This window comes from Marmota marmota, unplaced genomic scaffold (assembly GCF_001458135.2).
Source record: "Marmota marmota marmota unplaced genomic scaffold, marMar, whole genome shotgun sequence".
Lineage (NCBI taxonomy): Eukaryota > Metazoa > Chordata > Mammalia > Rodentia > Sciuridae > Marmota > Marmota marmota.
This window is the reverse complement of record NW_025999992.1, coordinates 2,943,317-2,963,620: the sequence shown is the minus strand read 5'-3', so window position 1 is coordinate 2,963,620 and position 20,304 is coordinate 2,943,317. Positions and strand designations below refer to the sequence as shown.

The following is a 20,304-nucleotide window of genomic DNA, read 5'->3' as shown; positions in this document are numbered from 1 at the left end:
ACCAACTGGGCTGGGATGTCGGCTCAATGCTGTAGCGCGCTCACCTGGCATGCGTGCGGCCCGGGTTCGATCCTCAGCACCACATACAAAGAATGTTGTAGTCCGCCAAAAGCTAAAAAATAAATAAATATTCAAAAAAAAAAAAAAAAAGAACCCAACCATGAGCACCCTCATACCCAGCCCCAGGATCCACCTACTACTAACACTTTGACATATTTGCTTGTTGTTTATATTTTTATTTGAATCCCTTCATTTTAGATCCTTTAACTTGAATTTCTGGAAGAAAGAAAAAAAAAAAGAAGTTCTCATAGCTAGTTCTAGTGGCACGATCACTCCTAACAAGGTTAAAACGACATCCTAAAAACATCCAATACTCAATCTGCTGTTGAGCTTCCCAACCATCCACACTGATTGACCTGAATGCCAAGGCAGTGCCCACAGTCTGGGGTGAGGGTACATTCTACCTGGTCCAGAGCAGTGGAGGTCAAGGTCTTGGAGGATGCTCGTGCACCAATGACCCAGACCTGGATGGGAGAAGAAGACCATGCTAGGTGGCAGGGCGGCTGGACCAGGCAGGGGGCATCTGTAGGTGATCCAAGTGAGAGATTCCAGGCGAACTCCGGGCACTGACAATGGGCAGGACGTTGGGAAGACAAAAGAGAACATCCAAAGTGGATGCTGGTGTGCTCAGTTTGGTGGCTGGAGAGACAGAGATACCTTCTGGAGATGAGAAACCCAGGATGGGGGCAAGTCTGGGGTGAAAGTGGCGACTGTCGAAACTCAAGAGCCTGCCCCACAGTCAGACAGACAGGTGGCCTGATGCTCGGAGAGGGGCCAGGCCTGTGCACATCTGCTGCTCTCAAGGGGGAATGTGGGCAGGGTGAGGGTGTATGGGGAGGGAGAAGATGGCAGGGAGCTCATTGTGCTCCCAAGAGCAGGAGGCTGGCCCTGCCTGCCCCACCTATGCGCCTGTGAGGGAAGGTACCTTTCTAGCAGGTCCTCATTCCTGTCACTGACAAGTTCCTTCCCCACCCACATCATTTACATAAACTAGCCCATTCAGCTGACTTCTCCTGAGCGTCACACCAGTTATTTCCCACCGAATCCATTCTCTGGCACTTCTGCCCAGCCCTGTTCTCCAGGAGGCTAGTCCCAGGGACAGCACTAGAGGTTCCTGCCTTGGGCTCCTAGCTGGTCTCACTCATGGGAAGCACCTGTAGACTTTTTAAAATGAAAAACCATTGTGTTGCAGAATAAAGCCTGCCTGGTTAAGTCTACACATCTTCAGTGTACGACTCATAGAATTTTTATTTTTAGAAACAGATCAAGACAAAGAATATTTGCAATACTCAGGAGGCAACTCTTGTCCCTTGGCCACAGGCTGGGTGACAGCAAAAACTTGGAGTGAATATCCACAAGATTGGGGGGCCTTGGTTGTGGTCAACTAAAATGACTCTTTCCCATCTGCTGACTAAGGAGATTGGTATGGCAGTTAGGAAAGAGAGACTGGGGTCCCTGTGGTTGTGCTAGTGGTCAGAAAGGCCAGGGCTGTGGGAGTGGCAGGAGCCACTCACACAGAAGCCCAGGACTGGCAAGGGCATGGTGTGGGAGCTTCCTGCAGGAGGCCAGGGCACTGTCCTACAGCCCTGATGGGAAAGAGAGGAGGCCACTCTGTCATTCTGAGTGGGTCAGTCACTTGTGAGGGACAAGCCCGTAGTCTGAGGTCAGACGCATCCTGAGGAGTGTACCCATGACGCTAATGGGAGGAATTAAAAAGCCACCTGTNGAAATTACAGACGGGCTGGGGATGTGGCTCAAGCGGTAGCGCGCTCGCCTGGCATGCGTGCGGCCCGGGTTCGATCCTCAGCACCACATACAAACAAAGATGTTGTGTCCGCCGAAAACTAAAAAATAAATATTAAAAAAAAAATCTCTCTCTCTCTTAAAAAAAAAACAAAGCCACCTGTCCCCGCCCACCATGGCCCCACTTGAAGCTGGAGCCTCGGGTGGGAGTGGGGCGGGGCTGTTGGAGAGCAAGACTGCAGGAGCCCAGGGTGGTCAGGACACAGCCCAGGGAGCCTCGGTGGTCAGGACGAGTGTTCTCCAATGAGGTTAAAGGCAAGAGTGCCTTGGAATTCTAAAATGGATGTTAAGATTTTCACCATTTCTTGCCAAGTTTGCATTAAAAACGTTGGGCCTGGAAGTTGCTGAGCACTAACACGGCGTGCACAGACCCTGGGTCTGTCCCCAGCACCACAGGATAAACCAGCAAAAACAAAACCAAACCTACAAACCAGCAAACCCAGAACTCCATGGTGAACCCATGTACCTGTGGTATTTAATAGGCCCCTCATAGGGTGGGTCACAACCGTCTGAGGTCCAGGGTCTCCTGTCTTCCCAAGGCTAGAGCCACTTTACCATGGGGACTCCGTAACCCACCAACTGTCCGCCAACACTGGAGGAGGGGCAGTGGCTGCCCAGAGAGCTCTGCTGTGGACACCCAGGACAGCCCCGGTGCCTCAGGCCTGCTTGTGTGGCTGCCCTGGCCAGGCGCAGGGGCCTGCTTCCCTCCAAGTACAGGAACAAAGGTGAGGTTCTCTTCTGCTGACTTCAGTTTGAGGTTGTTTTCTTTTTCTTTCCAAAGAAAGTACCCAAAGAATCCAGTTCTTCTGGACTGATCCCAGGCCTTTCCCAACTGGGCAGAAGGGCAGAGCAGAGCCCTGCTTCCTGCAGAGCTAAGCCAGCATGGGTCACAACATGTCTGTGGGAGCCAGCGCCACATTTCTCACAGTGTGTGCTGATCTTTTTAAAAGGTTTAATAAAATTCTGACAATGTAAATAATACGTAAATACTGCATCATGATTGGCCATTTTTATGAAAACATGGATAAATCCAAAATCTTCTTGGAGTGTGGTCACCAATTCTGGCCCCTTTCCTACTTACCTCCTCAGCTGAATCTTATGTTTTTTCCTGTGCAATTTGTGTGTATGTGTGTGTGTAGAGACAGAGAGAGAGAGAGAGAGAGAGAGAGAGAGAAAGAGAGAGAGATACACATATATACATGTATACTACACACACACTGTGTGGCATTATAGTTTAAATGGTATGTCATGTTCTACAACTTACTTTTTTATGTGACAACATGTAGCTCTATCAGTACACTTGTACTAACTTGTCTTTTTAACCACTGCATAGTATTTCGCAGAATATAATCACATCATATTTAACCTTTCTCCTCTTGTTGAACATTGGAGATGGTTCCGCTTATTCATTAGTATAAACAGTGCTGTACTAAGTGTTCTTGTAAATGCATGGCTGTGTCACTGATCTATAACACCAAGAAATGGAATTGTTAGATTTTTAGGATGGGTATAGTCAGCATTTTATATCTGTGGTTTCTGCATCCAAGGACTCAACTAACTTTGGATCAATAATGGAAAAAAAACTGCATCTGTACTGAACATGTAGCAACTCTTTCTTGTCATTATTCCCTAAACAACACTACAGCAACAATTTACACAGTGTTTACATGACATCAGGCATGGTAAGTAATCTAGAGTATACAGAGGCATGTGTGTGTGTGTGTGTGTGTGTTGTATGCAAATACTGCACTATTTTACAATAATGGACTTAAGCCTCTGCAGATTTTGAAGCCACTGTGTGCATGTGCACTCCCCTGCCCTTTCTGGCAGTGGGGATTGAACCCAGGGACGCTTTACCACTGAGCTACACTTTAGCCCTTTCTACTTAAATTTTTTGAGACGGGGTCTGGCTAAGTTACTGAGGCTGGTCTCCAAATTGCAATCCTCCTTCCACAGCCTCTTGAGCAGGTAGGTTTACAGGTGTGCCCACCACAACCGGCCTGACCTTTTTGAAGGTTCATAAGACCCACCCCCGCCACCCCCAGGTTTGGGCTGGGTGGTGCTGCAGCCCCTCTTCCTGTGGAGTTGTGAGACTGACTGAGTTTGGCTGAAGGAGCTACTCCAATGCCCTCCTTCTCCCGCTGTGCTGTCATCAGACTCAGAAATGGATCAGCTGCTACTTGTGACTGGGTGCCACCTTTCCTATCCTTTTACCTCCCCCTTTTCCCCAGTATTGAGGATTGAACTCAGGGCTTTCTGCTGAAAAACCAGCCTCTACCTCAGAGCAAAGCCTGTCCAAGGAAGGGGGCGTGACCCTTGTCTTTGGAAAGACCCACAGAGCACTCCTAGGCACATACCCACCCTGATGAGTTGTTTATCTACAACTAACAGGAGAGATCTGCTGCCCCAGGTGTCCCTGACTCAGTCAGGTTAGGTGGGGATGCATAGCAACCCCCTAGCAGCTACCAATCAGCATGAGACAGGGAAATACCTGGGATGCCAGATGACCCTCATAGTAGTTTATGGTGGTTGATAACATGTTGGGAAACCATGTAGTTCAGCACGTACACCCCTCGTGGCTTAAACCAATCAGTTCAAACGAATCCCCCTCTTGTACTAGCCAATCACCCCTACCCAACTTGTTCCCACCAGTGACTGTGCTAATCATGTTTTAGAGTTGTTTTATGATTTTCCCGTGGTGTATGATGATTTGCTAAGAGATGCTATGATGTATGTGAAGTCCCTGCCTTCCCCAAAGAATGTAAACTGCTGCAAACCCTGGGCTCGGGGCCTCTCAGCGTCACCAGTTGCTTTGTGCACGGAGGACCGAGCTAGCTCACAGTAAACACCTCTTTGCTGCTTATATCGATCTGGGTCTCTGGTGGTCTTTTGAGGATCCCAAATTCGAGCACAACACTGCATGCCAGTCAAGGGCTCCACCTCTGAGCCACATCCCCAACCCTCTTAAATTTTATTTTGAGGCAGGATCTCACTGTATTGCTGAGGCTGGCTTTGAACTTGTGATGCTCCTGCCTCAGTCTCCCAAGTTGCTGGGGTTACCAGAGTGGCCACTGAACCAACTTTGTCTATTTTTTAGTAAAGACATTAAAAAAGAAAAAAAAATCAATACTGGCGGAGGTATAATAAAGTAGGAATTTGTACACTGGATGGCGGGAACATAAATCATCCCATTTCTTTGGAAAGTAATCTGGGGATATGTCATAAATATGACAACTGAGCATCGGGTTTACTCTGCTAATTCCATTCCAGACACTATTCAGGCAGCTGGAGACGCCATTCAGAGGGGTTTTGTCTTCTCCAAGGATTTACAAGTTTCCTACAGAACTGGAACCAAGGAGGAGCGGGTCAAGGTCGCAGGGCAGAGCAGAGGCTCTGGTCCCTCCTCCCGGGTCTGGCTGCCCTCTGCAGCCTCCCCTTTACCCCGCAACATCCCCTCTTTACCCTGCCCGCTGGCTCTGGACCCTTCAGTAGCTGCACAGCCTAGCCCTGCTGGGCGCGGTCCCGGGTCTTGGAGTTGGCCCCCACCCCAGAGGCACACACCTCTCTGGAGCCCAGGGTGCTCTTTAGGTGCTGGGTATTCTCAGGGCCAAACCCTCCCTTCTTAGGTGGGGTGGGCAAGCTCCCAGGGCAGCGCCAGGCTCAGATCAAAAGGACTGTGTGGAAAAGGCCAGGTTTGGGCGTCTCAGGGAGATTTATGTGAACGTACTAAATGGAGCATTTTGTTTTAAGGTATTACCATTTATAAGTTAGTAAGTATATTTATCAATCATGTATCTGAATCCATGTCCAATTTCAAAAGAAGGAGGCTTTCATAGAACAGGAATTGTGTTGGGGCTGGGAATGGAGCTAAGGTCCAGCCCTCGCAGGGCATGCAGGAGGCCCTGGTCCCATCCCAGCACCAGGGTGGAGGGAAGTGCATTCATGAAACGGAATCAATCACTTTGTCCCAGGACACCCAGGACTGGCCTAGGGCCAGGCACTCCCCACCTTCACTGATAACCAAAGCCTTCTAAGCAGCAGAATCCTAAGGATCACCTGAAGAGCTGACACTGGCTTGAAGGAAAGTGTCAGACACCAGTAAGGAAAGCTGGCTACAGATTGCATTCCACAGGAGCCTCTGCATGCAAAAGCTCTTTGTTGTTTACAAAATACATCCTGGGCTAGGGGTAGATCAGTGCTAGGGCTCATGCCCTGGGTCCCATCCTCAGCAGGGGAAAAAAAAAAAAAGAAAAAAAGACAAATCCTAATTATTGGCTTTCTCAGCCCCTCAATTTTTTTCCTATTAAACTTGCCATTTCTAACAATCATTCAGCACATGGATCCAATGAATTAGTCCATAAATATGGCCAAAAGAGGAAAAAGGGGGTGGGAGGGAAGGATACGGCTTCTTATGTGTGACTTTGAACTTGATCGTACCATGTTCTCTTTACCCATGTAAAGTGAAAGGAAAGGATTGAATAAGTCCCTATAAAAACCTCGTAGGCACTGCTTGCAGTCTCAGTAAAATCCCTTAGAATGAGCTGGAATTATTTGCAATACTGAGATCCCACCTTTAGCCTACAACGTATCCACATGTAAATACCACACTCCCAGGGGTCACAACCAGAATCTTGGCATTGCTTACAAGGAGCCTGTTTCTGGGACACTCAAGAAATTACAGACGGGCTGGGGATGTGGCTCAAGCGGTAGCGCGCTCGCCTGGCACGCGTGTGGCCCGGGTTCGATCCTCAGCACCACATACAAACAAAGATGTTGTGTCTGCCGAAAACTAAAAAATAAATATTAAAAAAATTCTCTCTCTCTCTCTTTCTTAAAAAAAAAAAAAAAAAGAAAAGAAAAAGAAATTACAGACAGCCTTAGCCTCAGTGAATGGACTGGGAACACCAGAGACAAAAGGGAGAGGAAGCTGAGTTTTTTTCCTATGACCCTTTATTCCTTTTAATTTAAACCAGTGCAAAATATGAATTGGTCATTTTTGAAGAATGAGAACAGGATGCTCTTCAGCTGCTTCTGTATTAATATATAAACATTAATATGAAGAATTCTTAAAAGGAAAGCAACACTGAGGGAGGGGTCAAGTCAATCCTTGAACAAGTAGGGCTGGAAGGCCAGAGGGTCCTCTAGACAATGCAGGAGGGTCGTAGGTCTCAACATCAGACGCAGAAACGCAGAGCTCCCAGACACAAACATGGGCTATCGCTACCATTTAGGGAAGATGAAGATTTCTTGAACATGGTACTAAAAACCCCTATCCATAAAACGAAAGGTAAACTGGACTTCACTAAATTTAAAATGTGCTGCTTATTCATCAAATGATAATTTTTTTTAATGAAACTCTTCATTTTTAAAAAATATTTTTTAGTTGTAGATGGACACAATCTCTTTATTTATTTTTATGTGGTGCTGAGGATTGAACCCAGAGCCTCACACGTGAGAGGTAAGTGCTCTACTACTGAGCTATGGCCCCAGCCCTCAAATGATAATTTTAAGAAATTGAATAGCCCCTACACGGTAAATTGGGGAAAACATTTGCAGAAAATATATCTGAAAAAGGAATGCTTAGTGAACTCCTGCAAATCAACAATAGAACAATAAACAACCAAAATTTAAAAACAGAAAAGGGATTTAAACAGTACATCACAACAGAAAACATACAAAGGGCTAGTTAACACATAAGGGCTCAACTTTACTCTTCACTAGGGAAATGCAAATCAAAACCGCAATGAAATACCGAGCTTCCTACCATTAGGATGGAAACCCCGTCACCCACTGCTGGTGGCATGTGCAGTGGCGTAGCTGCTGCGAACAGGGTGGTGATTGGAAGGCCTCCTCCCAGGGCTGGGATGTGGCTCTGTGAGAACACTTGTCTACCCTGCTTGAGGTCTCGGATTCGATCCCCAGCACCCCACACAACATGGGCAAAGCCCATATGACCTGGCAGTTTCACTTTTAGGCACACACCTGAAAGAACTGAAGGTGGGAACGCAAACACTTGTATACAAGTCCACAGTGCCCCCAGCCAGCTGCGCATGGAGAAGTGGCCTCGGTGGCGGGGTCTGTGCTGTGTAAGCTCTTCCACAGTAAGAAACAAGGCAACAACAGCACACAACGCAGGAGATACCTGTACCCCACCGTAGGCACTGGATCTGTACTCACTGAGCACTGGTGAGAGGAAACAGGAAGTGGTCCAGGGGACCCCGAGCTGGAGGTTCACCATCGATCAACACCAACACCTTGAGGCGCCAATTCTCCACTCAGTCCCAGGTGAAAGTCTACCAAGAGTCAACAGCTGTTCTACACTTCATATGGAAAGGCAAAGGATCTGGAAGAATTTCGAGAAAGAACCAACCTGAGGGCTTCTGACTGAAGACCTCCTAAGCCCACAGGAACGGGGTCAGCGTGGTGAAGGCTGGAGTGGGGGGCAAAGCAGGAAAGAGCAGGGACCCAGAACAGAGCCCGGGACGGAAACGGGCAGTCTTCAGCCAACGGTGCTGGAATCGTGGATCTCCATGTGAAGATAAACTGTGCCACATGCAACATTTACCTAAATGGGTCACAAACCAAAACGTACAACTAAAGCTAGAGAAAGTTCTAGAAGCAAAAATAGGAGAAAAGTGGTTTTGACCTTCAATTAGGCAAGGACTTCTCAGCTATGATACTAGATACTTATCCATAATTAAGAATGTTTTAGATGCTTAATTTAATTATTCTTTAATTATTCATGTGTTAATAACTAAATTTTACTTATGTAATTTAGTTATAATTATATAATCATAATTTTATGATTTTTAATTTTAAAAATGTTTGCTCTTCAAAGGGACTCCAAAGGGAATGAAATGAAAAGTCACAAATTTGTAGGAAAAATTTGCAAATCACATATATGTCACATTGACTTCTACCCAGAGTATAAAGTGTCTCAAATCTACATGAACAGATGGTCAACTTTATTGATTAATGTTGGGAAAACATAACGGCAGCCGCACCCCAGAGAAAAACCCCAGCATGGCGTCTAACGACTCTCCTTCTCTGTTTCTTTCACTGGCTCGAAATGTTCCAGCCGGCGCCAATGTTCAAACCCTGCCGGTAGGAAGCCTTAGCCCCAATTAGAATTAACTTCTTGGGCCCCGGAACTGACATATGGAAGGGCTTGCCAATAAACGTGCGACCTGTTATCTACCTCAGCCCCTGCTACCTCTCTTAGACCTATACAAACACACAGCCATTTTTAATAAAGGGAGACCTCTTTGGTAATCTGTGTCGTGTGGTGCGGCGTTTTTCCAGTCTTACAATTAATAAATTAGAGAAATATAGATTAAAATTCTAATGAGGCCAGGCACCATGGTGCACTCTAATCCCAGCGGCTTGGGAGGATGAGGCAGGAGGATTGCCAGTTCAAAGCCAGCCTTAGCAACAGTGAGGCACTAAGCCACTCAGTGAGACCCGACTCTAAATAAAATACAAAATAGAGCTGGGGATGTGGCTCAGTGGCTGAGTGCCCCTGAGTTCAATCCCTAGTTCCAAAAAAAAAAAAACCCACAAAAAACCAAAAACAAAACCAAACTCGAATGAGATACCATCTATTAGAGGTGTAAAGTTAAGAAATGAAAACTAAAAAGCCCTGACAGCCCGAGTGCCCAAGGTGCAGCTGGAACTCTGCGGCCTGATGCAGGGATGTGGGCTGGACTAGAGCTTGGCTGGTCCTTAGAGCCAGCCTTCAACCCCAGCCCAGCCCTTCCCAGTCTAGGCACCTAAGGCATTTGCGCATCAAACAAAGACCTACGCACACAAAAACCCATGAGTGAGTACCTACAGAGGCTGCATTCATAATGGCCCCAACTTGGAAACCACTCAGTATGCCTGCGGGGGAAGGGCCACCGACTGGTAGGTCTGTGAAATGGATGACTGCTGGCCACGTGGAGGAGCTGGTAGGTGGAGCCACGCAGAAGGCATCGTGTCAAGTGGATGAAACAGACTCAAGCTACACCTGGGGGAATTCCATTTCTACGGCATTCTGGAAAAGGCAAAGATATAGGAACAGATCAGTGGTCACAGGGAGCTGGGGCTGGGGGAGGGTGGCCACCAAGGGGACACATGGCCCTGGGGCTTGATGGGCTTGATGTGCCGCTCCACTGTGCTGGTGTTATGCAGCTGACTGCATCTCTCGACACTGGCAGAAATGTACATCAACAAGGGTGAACTTTTAAATGTCAATCATACCTCCATCTTTTAATGAAAGACAAGAAGGGGCACAAAATGGCCTGGCCACTTTGGAGATTTCTGTAGAGGTTTTTATTTACTTATTTATTTTTTATTTTTTTAACTTTTCTTTTTTTAAAATTTTATTATTATTAGTTGTTCAAAACATTACATAGCTCTTGACATATCATTTTTCATACATTTGATTCAAGTGGATTATGAACTCCCATTTTTACCCCGTATACAGATTGCAGAATCACATCGGTGACACATCCACGTTTTTACATACTGCCATACTAGTGTCTGTTGTATTCTGCTGCCCTTCCTATCCTCTACTATCCCCCCTCCCCTCCCCTCCCTTCCCATCTTCTCTCTCTACCCCATCTACTGTAATTGATTTCTCTCTCTTGTTTTTTTTCCCCTTCCCCTCACTTCCTCTTATGTGTAATTTTGTATAACAATGAGGGTCTCCTTCCATTTCCATGCAATTTCCCTTCTCTCTCCCTTTCCCTCCCTCCTCTCATCCCTGTTTAATGGTAATCTTCTCATGCTCTTCCTCCCTTCTCTGTTCTTAGTTGCCCTCCTTATATCAAAGAAGACATTTGGCATTTGTTTTTTAGGGATTGGCTAGCTTCACTTAGCATAATCTGCTCTAGTGCCATCCATTTTCCTGCAAATGCCATGATTTTGTCATTTTTTAGTGCTGAGTAATACTCCATGGTGTATAAATGCCACATTTTTTTTTTATCCATTCATCTGTTGAAGGGCATCTAGGTTGGTTCCATAGTCTAGCTATTGTGAATTGTGCTGCTATGAACATGGATGTAGCTGTATCCCTATAATACACTCTTTTAAGGTCTTTGGGGAATAGTCCGAGAAGGGGAATAGCTGGGTCAAATGGTGGTTCCATTCCCAGCTTTCCGAGGAATCTCCATACTGCTTTCCAAACTGGCCGCACCAATTTGCAGTCCCACCAGCAATGTACAAGTGTACCCTTTTCCCCACATCCTCACCAGCACTTGTGGTTGTTTGACTTCATAATGGCTGCCATTCTCACTGGAGTGAGATGTTATCTTAGGGTAGTTTTAATTTGCATTTCTCTGACTGCTAGAGATGGTGAGCATTTTTTCGTGTACTTGTTGATTGATTGTATGTTCTCCTCTGAGAAGTGTCTGTTCAGGTCCTTGGCCCATTTGTTGATTGGGTTATTTGTTTCCTTATTGTTTAATTTTTTGAGTTCTTTGTATACTCTGGATATTAGGGCTCTATCTGAAGTGTGAGGAATAAAAATTTGTTCCCAGGATGTAGGCTCCCTATTTATCTCTCTTATTGTTTCTCTTGCTGAGAAAAAACTTTTTAGTTTGAGTAAGTCCCATTTGTTGATTCTTGTTTTTAACTCTTGTGCTATGGGTGTCCTATTAAGGAATTTGGAGCCCGACCCCACAATATGTAGATCGGAGCCAACTTTTTTTTCTGTCAGACTCAGAGTCTCTGATTTGATATCAAGCTCCTTGCTCTGTTTTGAGTTAACTTTTGTGCATGGAGAGAGAAAGGGATTCAGATTCATTTTTCTGTAGAGGTTTTTAAATACAGTTACATGCACCTTGATCCCATTACCCCAAACTTCAAACCCCATACTTATTTATCAGGAGAAATGCAACGTTTGTTCACAAGAAGACTTGTGCAAGAAGGTCCATAGCTCCCTTATTCGTAATAGCCCAAACTGAAACAGTGCTACTGCCCATCGACAGGACAGAGTAACCAACGTGGGCAAATCTATACAACAGACTGCCGCCCTACAATAAAGAGGAACAGAGGGCTGATCTGCACAGCAGGTGGCTGAACCTTAAACCTCAGCAGCGAGTCAGAGAAGCCAGGCGCGAAGCAGGTGGCCTGGTTCCCTTTATGTGACTTTGAGAACAAAGTTTTTCTCCTCTTTGGGGAGAAAAACCAGAATAGCTGCTGCCTCAGGTAGGGAGGGTCACAGATTGGAGAGGACATCAGAGACTTCTTGGGATCAGGGAGAACACCTACATCTAGTTGAGCTTCCGTTGGTAGATTTGTCAAGGACGTCGTAACTGGTCAGCATCATTCCCAGTGCCTTCCCTTTCCTCTCCTCCCCCTCCCGGCCCCTCCCCTTCTCTCCTGATGTCACCTCTATTCTCACGAGCTCTCTCCTTCCCGCCCCTTTTCCTCTCTAGCTTCCACACAAGAGAGAAAGGGTAAGACCCTGACCCTCGAGTCCGGCTGATTCTGCCTAACGTGATGCTCCCACTTCCATCCGTTTCCCCCGCTGGTGACGAGCCCCGTTCCCCACGGCTGCGTGGAACTCCCTGGCGTCATCCATGCCGCGCAGTCAGGCTCCCCTTCCATGATCCTCGCTGTACACACCACATTGGTTTATCTGTCCATCTGCCACGGACACTTGGGCAGCCTCCACCTCGCAGGGCCCTGCCAGTGCAGCACTGTACTCCCTAAGAATAGCACAGCCTCTCGGCCACCTTTCCCCCCTTTATTGTGATGACCTGGTAGCTGACCAGAGATCCATCAGAGGCCAGCGCAGGGACGAGAATGACACCCAAGCCAAGCGGGAATCCTGGCAGTGACCCTCATCCACTGGGCTCGCACTCCTCCAGAGGCTAACGCTGTGCCTGGGGGGAGGGTGGGAACGCGTGGAGCTATTTCAAGCCCAAACACAGCAAAGGCCGCCTTCTGCCTATGCCCAGGGAGAAGACCTTCTGGCCTGTCTGGAGCTTGCACAACTCAGCCTCCCAGCCCGGTTTGGCACCTCAGATGACCTTGGGACCGCCCTGGGGGAGGTGAGGCTGGAAGCTGGCTCAAAGAGGGCAGGGCGTCCACCCAGGGCCAGCCAGCAGGTGGCAGCAGATGCCACAGGCCCGGGACCAGCCAACCCACTGACCCTGTGTGAGTGCAGTGTGGTAGTGTCAACTGTTCACCGTGGTGAGGAACCGGCTGGCCAGCCACCCCAGAGGCTGTGGGCCTTTCTCTAGCCTTCGTCCCCACCTTCGCTGGTCCGCCTTCTCCCATTTTGCACTTGCGTAAGGATTCCGCCAGAGCCGGAGTGGGCGATGCCACTAGGGCGCCTGTGCTGGCAGCTTGTGCTCTCTGAGCTCGGAGAAGATGGGCTGTGGGAGGTGGTCCAGTGCTGGGGCTCTCGGGGCCTGCTGAAGCACAGGTGCCCAGACGTGCTGTGTGCCCTTGTCACCCTGTTTACCTGTGAGGAGTCCCTGCTTCCCCAATGCTGAAGTACAACACCAGAGAAGCACGCCCAGGCAAGGTCAGAGTGGAAAGTAGAAGCTTTATTAAGGGCAGCAGAAAAGACTTCTCCCCTCCCCAAAGGAAGAAGGGGACCCAAGAGATGGAATCCATGGAAGCGGGGTGGTCTTCCCTCTTTTATAGCTAAGGCTTACTTTCAGATTTCCCGCATTTCTGTCCTTTGTTCTGTTATCTTGCACTGATTAAATGTAAGGGGAAAGGCCCAAAAGGTGAGGCACAGATGAGCGGAAGTAATCTGGGCAGGAAGGGCTTTTGGATTAGCATCTCTTTGCTGCTGGGAGCTGCTTCATTAACATTTCCTTGGGATGGGCTCCGGGCCTTGGGGACTTTTTCAATTCCCCCTTTTCCTGGACTCCATTCTCAGTATGGCCTTCCTTCTTGATTTTACTCCATATTAGACTCGATTTACCTAACTACATTATCTACCTATCTGTAAATCTGGCTTCACCCTGACGTCCCACACCAGCTGAGGTCCTGGCAGAGAGCTCAGGCGGGAGGCCTCCAAGCTCCCCCAAGTCCTAAGACTGCGCAGAAAGCATACCCACCAGCTTTGGGCCCAGGATGACTCTTCTGTCACACCAGGGGTTAGGCTCCTCCCACTGCCTCTGGAATAAGAAAGTATATACAGAGGCTTTGTTCTCCCACAGGTGACCTCTGAGGGTCCATGGTCCCTGAGAGAGAAACTGGCTCACTGATTCTGAAACTGCTAGGCGAGTGCTTTGCCACTGAACCACACCCCCAGCCTTTTAAAAATTTTGAAACAGGGCCTCACTAATTTGCAGATGCTGCCCTCAAACTTGTAATCCTCCCGCCTCAGCCTCCCTAGCGGCTGGGATCACAGGTGTGCGTTACTGTACCATACTGGGCTATCGACCGCCTTTGGACTATTCCATATGTATATGGGATTTGCCATCCATCAGACAGTCTTTTAACAACCACCTGGTTCACCTTAATTGGATATGAATTTACCTGGAGGCTGCAGTTCGCTCCCTCCTTCCCCAATAGAGATCTGCCTGGTCATCTTGAAGAGCCTCCCAGACAGCAAGATAAATGGCAGACTCTTCAGGTGGCTCACGAAACCACACGGAGATCCTCCAGTGTGCTGTGCTTGGCCTTGGGTCACCCAGGACGATGACCACCCTCTGGCCGCCTTGCCTACACCCCTATAGGATTACAAGTTTGAGGCTAGCATCTGCAAATTAAAAGTAGAAGCTTTATTAAGGACAGCAGAAAAGTGAGGTCTTGTTTCAAAATTTGAAAAAGGCTGGGGGTGTGGTTCAGTGGCAGAGCACGGTGCGTTCTGTGTGGTGACTCTGCGTTCACTACACAGATCCCAGATGACCCCGTGTGGTCATGCAGTCTCTTCTGCCCTGGAGACTTCCCTCCCTCCTTCTAAGCATTACTCAGCCTTCAGGATCCAGCACAGACCTCTCCCTTCCCCCACCAGCACTATGCTGCCCTGTGTCCCTGGCTCTGATAACTGGAGCCTGCTACCCTGAAGCTTGTCCTCCCAAACGTCCCTAGGTTGGGCCCTTGGTCTTGGGAGTCATGATGTTGGTGATGGGACCTTTAGGGTTAGGCCCATTGGAGCCATGCCCTAGAGGGCACCTGGGACCTGTCCTGCTGGCATCTGTGTGGCCATGTGGTCACTTGCCCCTGTATGCGCTTCTGCCATTGCCATCTGCTGGGAGGTGATGGCAGCCCTCTCCAGAGCCTGGGTCGTGCTGTGTGGACTTTCAGGCTTCAAAACCATGAGGTAAGTAAGCCTCTGTTCTTCCTAAGGAGCTTTTGTTACAGCAATGGAAAACTTAGTGACGCTAGAGGCTGAGGCTGGAAGACTGAAAGTTCAAAACCAGCCTCAGCAACTTAGTAAGGCCCTAAGCAACTTAGTGAGACCCCTGTCTCAAAACAAAAACAAAAACAAAAAAAAATAGAAAAAGAACTGGGATGTGGCTCAGTGGTAAAGCACCAGTGGGTTCAATCCCCAAAAAGAAAAACAAACAACCACCACCAAAGATCTACAGTAAATATAAAATAATAGCAAATGTTTACTGTGGGTATGGGACTTGGGCAGGAACAGTGCTAAGTACTTTCCATGTGAAAGGACCCTAAATACCTCCCACATGCCACCCATGGCATAGGTTACTTGGAGTCAAAGGCACTGGGACTCAACAGTGCAGGAGGTGTGCTTGGCCTTGGGTCACCCAGGACGATGCCCACTCCTGTTCTCCTCAAATCAAGGTACGCAATGCCCACTCCTGTTCTCCTCAAATCAAGGTACGCATTTCCCTTGTGAAGGTGCCCCTACTCCCACACTAGGAAGGGGTGTGACTCCTTGGGGGACATGGGGAAGGCATCAAGATGAGCATGCACTGACACCTGTACTACAGTCACCCATCTTCACAGTCCCCCACATACTCCTGGCCCTTGATTCCCTTGAAACAAACCCATTTCCTTTGTTAAAATGGAACCCAAGTCCTCCAATCTGTTTGCTTCTTCGAGCTTACTTCTTTTCTGTGAACTTCTGTGCATGTGAATATGAATAGAAGTTTAATGCTTTTCCTCCTGTTAATTTTTAAATTAGCAGGCCCCCATTAATTGGACCAAAAAGGACGCAGGAAATTTTTCCCCTCCCTAACAACATGTATCTCATCTAGTTCTTACTCTACAAATGGCTACTATTATTATCTCTATTTTACTGATGATGAAGCTGAAACATAGATAGTGCAAGAGTCCCACCTCTGTCCCTGGCCTGCGGGGGAAATGGCAGCAGTGCTCCTGCCTCTGAGTGTGGGCAGACTACAGGAATTAAGCTGTGTATGCTAGGTCTGCACAGTGAGCCCTGTCCACCTATAACACAAGTGGTCAACACAAAGACTAACGCACAGGTGCAGAGAGGCCGGGTGGTCTCAGGGGCCCAGGGCTTGCCTAGCCCTCATGAGCCCCTGTGTTCAATCCCCAGCACCAAAAAACAAAAAGTAAGAAAGCCAGTTCATCCAGAGCTTAACCAGGCCTTTGGCAAGAGGCTGTTATTTTTTTTTTTTTCATGAAGGCTGCCATAAAGACCTTGGAAATGACATTTAATCAGTTTGGGTTAAATTTAAGATAGAATCAGTTAGATTTCTGGATCTTCACGCGTCCACCTTTGCGATCTGGAGAGCGCCTGCAGCTCCGGGTGTGGACAGCAGAGGGTTCGAGGCCTGGGCAGGAAGCACCTCTGCCAGAGCCAGCACCTGGGAGGCGAGAATGACCAGGAGCGGTGGGTTGGCCCTGGCGAGGCTGCTCCTACCAGGACCCGCAAGGTTATCTGCAGCCCAGGGCACTATGGCAGTGTGGACAGAGCAGTCCTGAGATGGCCCAGCACTGGACCTGTGCCATCCATGGCCTTGCAATGCCTTGAGGGATGGCCGTGACTGGCACTTGGAGGTCAGAAGGGTGGACCAGATGACCCCTAAGGGACATCCCCCCCCCCCCCCGTATTCCATTATTCAGTCTGAGAAGCCTCCAGGACATGTTGTCACAGTGCCACTGTGACTTCATACAGATGTGTGTTGGATCATTCTAGCAGGGAGGCACCTCTAGCAAGGGAAGTTCTCCCTGATCCCCTGGCACCCGCGTGGGGCACTCCCTCTCCTCACTTGAGGGTCACCAGCAGCTCCCAGCAGCAGAGGAGCTGGAGTGCTAGTGACAGGGGAAGTCCAGGTATCCTGCAGGCTGCTATGCAGTGACCCAGGGCTCTGAGGTGTCCAGTCTAACCATCGCCTCCCGGGCCCTACTAGCAGTGCTGTGTCCCCCACAGCCTTCCAAAGCCACATGCATTTTCCCCTGCACCCCGTGTTCCTGATCAGGGCCTGCTCATGCTGCCCCTCCCTCTCCAGCTGACCTGCCCAGGACCTGGTGCCTTCTGGATGCCACCAGCCTGCAGACTCAGTGAGGACCTGGGGCAAGGGCCTGGTTTAGGACACATATGCTGACTAGCCACAAACCTCTGTCTCCAGGAGGCCTGGCGGGTGACACCACACACAGGCAAGCTAAGGAGCGTCTTGTACTTGAACTTCGCATTCTGAGTCACACCACAGAGCCTTCCCATTCCCGGAGGCCCACATCATCTCCTTCCCACCCCTTGTCTTGATGTCCTCTTTCCCTGAACTTCAAGTTTAGATTCTTGTGGCCCCTGCAGCGCAGCTCAGACAGTGGTCCTGCCTCACCTTCCTGCAGGCTCTTAATGTCCTACCTGTGCTCCTGGCTCAGACACTGCCCTCCTGGGCCACTTGAACCACCTTTCTCCTTTCCTCCTCCAAGTCCTTGATGTGCATGCTGCCCCCTCCCTCCCACTGTTTGTTTTCCACCTGTCATGGGGCTGCTGTTGGCACAAGTGGGGACGGAATGGTGCTGAGGGACAGGTCCAGGTGAACACCAGGACGCGGCAGGTCCCTGTGTTGGGTGAGCCCTGGCCAGGCCCCCTGACACCATCTACGTGAACATCTAGGTTCTATCTTCTCAGGCTCCTTCAGGTGGCCTCCAGAGGAAGAAGGGGAAGCCCAGACCAAGAAGGCACTGCTGAGGCAGCTGGGGCCTCCCGCAGCCTGCCGCCCTTGGGAACATCTGCTTGGTGCACTTCCTGGTCCACTCTGTACAACCCTGCACGGAGCCCGGCTTAGCCTATTTTACAGAGGCCCTGAGTCTCCACAGGTGCTCAGGGCCACCCAGCTGTGGAGCGGCACCCTGGGCACACTCCGTGGGCCCCATGAGCCACCAAGCATTGGTTCAGGTCGCCTGGTGCTTCTAAGACTTACCCAAACTTTTAGGCCACTGATGTTTGTTTTTAAAAATTTGGTCCTTTTATACTTTCCCTGCAGGTAGAAAGCACAGAGTTTGATATGGCTCAGAGGAGGGGGATGGGAGGATTTCCTGAGGCTCCATCCAAAGTCTGGATGCAGGCTGCAGAGCTGACAGAGAAGAATTAATGAGGCAAAGCCCATCTAGGCCGCAGCCCATCTGACTGAATGTTCTAGTCTCCTCCAATAGTTGAGGCATCCAGAATGAGAGGTACCAGAAGGTATTCAACACTCACTATTGAGTAACAACTATAAAAAGATGAACCGTCGTGTGTTGAGCAGTAGGTGCCGTGAATGACACAGGAATGTTCGTTTCACAAGCCTCACTCTTGGGTAAATGATGAAAATACGCAACGTTTCAGCTGATGAAGAACAAAAGTTATTGTCTGTCACAGGGCTTCTGCATCCTGATGGTGACTTTGGCAGGGTATGCATAAGACTTACCAGGTCCATGACCAAGGGGAGGAATCTGGAAAAGATTCTTTAATATGCTTGCCTTTTAGGGACCACCTGGTGCCTCAGTTTCCTTGAACAACTTGCCCATGATCACGCAGTTCGTTAGCACAGAGCCACGACTGTGAGCCAGAATGCTGACCCTTGTCCACTGTGCTACCTGCTCTCTGCACATTCCCCTCGGACCTCTAAGCATTAAGTTTGTGCTCAGGGCAGGGGTGTAGCTCAGTGGAGGAAAGCTTGCCCAGCATGCATGAAGCCTGTGTTCAGTCCCCAACACCAGAAAAAAAGATCATGCTCAGTGATCCCCATCAAGGTTTTCAAAGCCACAAGTGTGAATGCCTAAAATATTTTACATTCAAAATGAGATAAATTTGTTTTCTATAATATTTTGGTATTGCTTTTCAGATTTTTACTTCCAAAATGTGTAGGTGTCAATGAAGGCTCCCTTATACATCATTTTAGTTTACATGTCACACCTTCACTACCTAAGTAGGCTCACTCAAGGTAGCATGCAAAGTGGGGGTCTATGTGCATTCAAAAACATAACCTACAGATTACGAGATTGAAAGGGCAAAATTTTTGTTTTAGTTAAAATTTTAAATTTTGTCAAGAGTAGGGGACAATCTCATCCACACCGTCTGAACTGGGCCAGCGGCTGCGCCTACACCACAGGGCTCCAGAGAGCACCCAGGAGTCCCTGGAGGGCTCTGGTGGCCTTCAGCCCCCATTGCTTCACACAGGCTCAGTATGGATCTGATCTCTGCAGGGACCCAGGGACACACCCTGCACAACCCCTAATGTACCAGAGGGTCCTGGGCATTTCTGTATAAAACACCGGTCTCCTTGCCTAAAAATAGCCCTTTCTACAGGCTCCCCATCAACTGGCAGAAATCCCCCACTCTTGTATATATTTGGCATTTCACATCCATGTTAAGTGCCTGACTTCACATGAGAGACCTGTCCCTGTGACTATGGCAGGGGACACTCAGTGCGGTGAGGTAGCATTCAGGGGAGGGGCTCACCAAAACAATTTTTAAAAATGGTCATTATTGATTATTGGGGTGTAGCTGAGTGGTAGAACACTCTCCCAGCAGAGAAAGTAAAAAAAAAAAAAAAAAGCCAAGCACAGTGATGCACGCCTGTAATCCCAGTGACTTGAGAGCCTGAGGCAGGAGAATTGCAGGTACAAGGCCAGCCTGTGCAACTTTCTAGTGAGCCCCTGTCTCAAAATAAAATAAAAAAGGGGCTGGGGTTGTGGCTCAGTGGTAGAGTGCTTGCTGGCATGTGTGAGGCACTGGGTTGGATTCTCAGCACCACACATAAATAAATACATAAAGGTCCATTGACAACGAAAAAAATTAAAAATAAGAAGGGCTGGGGATGTGGCTCAGTGGTCAAGTGTCCCCAGATTCAATCCCTGGTACTGCAAAAAAAAAAAAAAAAAAATTATAATTTCTTCTTTTGGAAACAATGAATCATAAAATGACATGAGTTAGAACCCGGTCTGCAAAGTGGCTCATTTATTTCTGATACCACCCAAGATGAACCTGAGAGGTCCTTTTGGGTCAGTAACTCCATCCTCTGAGCCTCACCCTCCTAGGTCCCCCAACAAGAATCTATGGCTCCCTCCCCT

The 20,304-nt window shown here is 48.5% G+C and overlaps 1 protein-coding gene across 1 annotated transcript in view; it reads right to left on the bottom strand.

Annotated features, from left to right (window-relative positions):
* The window catches only part of Cidea (cell death inducing DFFA like effector a), a 28,556-nt gene extending 20,380 nt beyond the window's left edge, over window positions 1–8,176 (bottom strand). Inside the window, exon 1 of the mRNA XM_048806760.1 lies at window positions 8,041–8,176. The gene's annotated coding sequence lies outside the window, so the exon portion shown is untranslated. The remainder of the gene's footprint in view (window positions 1–8,040) is intronic.
* Window positions 8,177–20,304: the final 12,128 nt, after the last annotated feature.